The sequence below is a fragment of the Silene latifolia genome, chromosome 8 (genome assembly GCF_048544455.1).
Source record: "Silene latifolia isolate original U9 population chromosome 8, ASM4854445v1, whole genome shotgun sequence".
In the NCBI taxonomy this organism is placed as follows: Eukaryota; Viridiplantae; Streptophyta; class Magnoliopsida; order Caryophyllales; family Caryophyllaceae; genus Silene; species Silene latifolia.
In genome coordinates this window covers 101,798,566-101,801,749 of record NC_133533.1, presented here as the reverse complement: position 1 = coordinate 101,801,749, position 3,184 = coordinate 101,798,566, and positions in this window count along the sequence as shown.

Here is a 3,184-nt window from a genome sequence, read left to right as displayed (position 1 = left end):
CATAACCCCCCTCTGATTCTCAATTTGGATAACTTTGTTCAAATTACATCTCCTCCTGATTACACCATGAAAATAGGCAGTGTTACTATCCCCATCCTCAAGCCATTAAGTCTTTGCCTTCTGTTTAAGGTAACTGATCCTTGCTGGCTGGAGTTGTTTTAATTTAGCAGTAATTTCCAATTCCTTCTGGATGAGACTAGCATTCTGAGGGTCAGAATCAATGTAGTCAGATATGGTTTATCAGGAGATTTACTGTTTTGGGTAGCAACAACTATCGTATTTGTATTGTCTTGTGTAATTGTCTTATCCTTCACCCACGCACATTTAATTTGATTATTATTATTTTTGTTTCTTTCCGTTGTTCATAATTTCCTATCCTTCTACTGGATATTAATTTATTTATTAAGTTATTCGGATGTTTTTTCTATAATCAAATTCCTAGTGATTAAACCTCAACTTGATTAGTATGATTAAACATCAAATAACATACGTCTTGCAATGGACTTAAAATCATTTATATAATTGCACAAATTTCTATTTTGTTTTTTTGCTACAATTTATGATTCAGTAATACGCTGGCTACATATGATTTAACTGGCCCATATTTTAACTTATAAACTAACTTTTGATGAATCAACCTTATGGGCAAAGTGAAATCCATAGAGTCTAAGAATGGCAAAATAGATGGGACCATAGGGCACCAAGTCAAAGTCACGCAAATATTACTCGCATATCCTTAAGAGTTAGCAACTCTACATTCCCATCTCAAATGATATAGTTAAACATGACGAACATGTTATGCATTTGAGGAAGATATATATATATATATATATATATATATATATATATATATATATATATATATATATATATATCCCAATAGTTTTTTTTATTTTAAGAGATAAACTTTCTATGAAAGAAAAGTTATCCTTTTAGATTAATATTTACAAATTCTGTTATTTTTTTAGATTAATATTCCCAATAATTTTTTTATTTTAAGAGATAATGTTTCCATGAAACAAAAGTTATCTTTATAGATTAATATTTACGAATTCTGCTATTTTTTTAGATCAATATTATTATTATAATTAGAGTGTTTCAAAAAACTTGGAGTCTCTAGAATTGCCTGAAAAAAAAGCCTCTTATATATATATATATATATATATATATATATATATATATATATATATATATATATATATATACTAGATTTAATGCCCGGGCGATGCCCAGGCCATTTGGTAGAGTATTTATGAACTAAACTGAACTGAGCTGAACTAAATGAAGGTGTGATATGTACTTAATGTAGTTGAACTAATAGTTAATTTGTGAAGAGATAAATTGAAATGAACTGAATATAGCTGAAATAAGAGCTAGGCAGGCCCTGTTCTTTTCGGTTGAAAAAAGTTGAGCTAAACAGAATGAAACTGAGCTGAACTAAATGAAACTGAGCTCAACGGAATTTAGCTGAGATAAGAGTTAATTTGTGAAGTGATGAGTTGAAATGAGATGAACTGAATAGAGCCGAGCTGAACTGGAACGAACTAAAATTAAACCAGAAAGACACAAGTTCTAATTTATGAAAAGATGAGCTGAACTGTATTGAATGAAGCGACCCACTGTGCATGCCTATCTCGTATATAAATAATACATAATGATAATAATACATATAGTTAGTGATAGATAAGGAACATAAATATACAACGTAACCCGATCATAAATAAAGTACTATAGTTGATAATATTAAGACGGTGAATTAATGATCTACTCATTTGCAAATCTCCTACGGTTAATATGAAAATAGCGGTTTCACAATTTATCATGGGTAAAACTACTGTTCCAAATTAAATAAATTAAAAAAAAATCAAGATGAGTATCCCTATACTTTTAAAAAAATTAGAATGATTCCACAACTTTAAAGAAAACAGAGAGAATTTTCGTTCAGAGTCCTAAAAAATACTTGAAACTTGTCTACTTTGTCAATCGTCAATGTTTCCTTTGTGAAATTGCTGATTTGTCATAATCTTATACACTAAATAATGTACTACAATTTCATATTCTCTCAATCTATATATTAAAGTTGTACACTTTAACACTAAGTGTACATATTTCACTATTAATAAATCACATCTAGTCAACATTACAAAATTTTATTTACTTAGTTTTGTACTGCCTCTAATACAGTAAATTGAAAGGATACGTTATCAGAACATCTTCAATTTAATATATATTGGATACCGGTTTCAATGTGGTATTATACCAATCTAACATAACATCCTTCAATCAATGTAGATAGCCAATTTACTCGTAATTTCCTTGATCTTCTTAGTTCTTTATTTTATCTTATAAGGCGACTTCTATGCTTATAAATTACTCTATTTGGCTTAGTCAATAACTTACATTAACTTAATTCCACTTCCCAAAATAAAGCAAATTTCAACTACTTGACAGAGGGAGTAGATAGCTAAGTGGACAAATCTAATACTCTCTAATACTCGTCCTATTAATGATAAGTTGATTCATGAAAAATAAAATAATGTTTACACAAAGTCCTTATTCTTTTGGACTTAATTATACTGAACTAAATTGAATTCATAGGAGTTTTAACTTTTCTGAGCTGGGTAAAAAGAAGAAAAACAATGTTACTATGTATTATTCTTGCAAATCATTAGCAACGAAAACAAAAAAACATCAAATTGGTAAGGTAGTACTCGGGATAAACTAATATAGCATAGATTGAGAATCACATAAAGTCATCATGTATTATTCTTGTAAATCATTAGCAACAAAAACAAAAAACAACAAATTAGGTACATGCTTGATAGTTTATGGGGATGAGGTGTATGAATTGAGCTTAATTTTTATGAATTAAACTTATAAAAGGTGCACTAAATTATTCATGAGTTGAAGTAATATATCCTCTTTAACCGTAGTAAAAAAAAAAGTGTGTGTATTAAGTTAACAAATCAATCAAGAGCGTCATGTACTCATGAATTGAAGTAATATCCTCTTTAATCAAATACTTCGTATTTGTGGACAGCGGGCCGCCCACGGGGGCGCTTGGTGAGAAGGTCGAAAAACAAGCGTTTGCATTTTGTATGGAGTCGCCACCAATTTTTATGGGAAATTGGAACCGTTCGAATACCTCATGTCATGTCAAGACATAAAGTAGTGACATGAACAT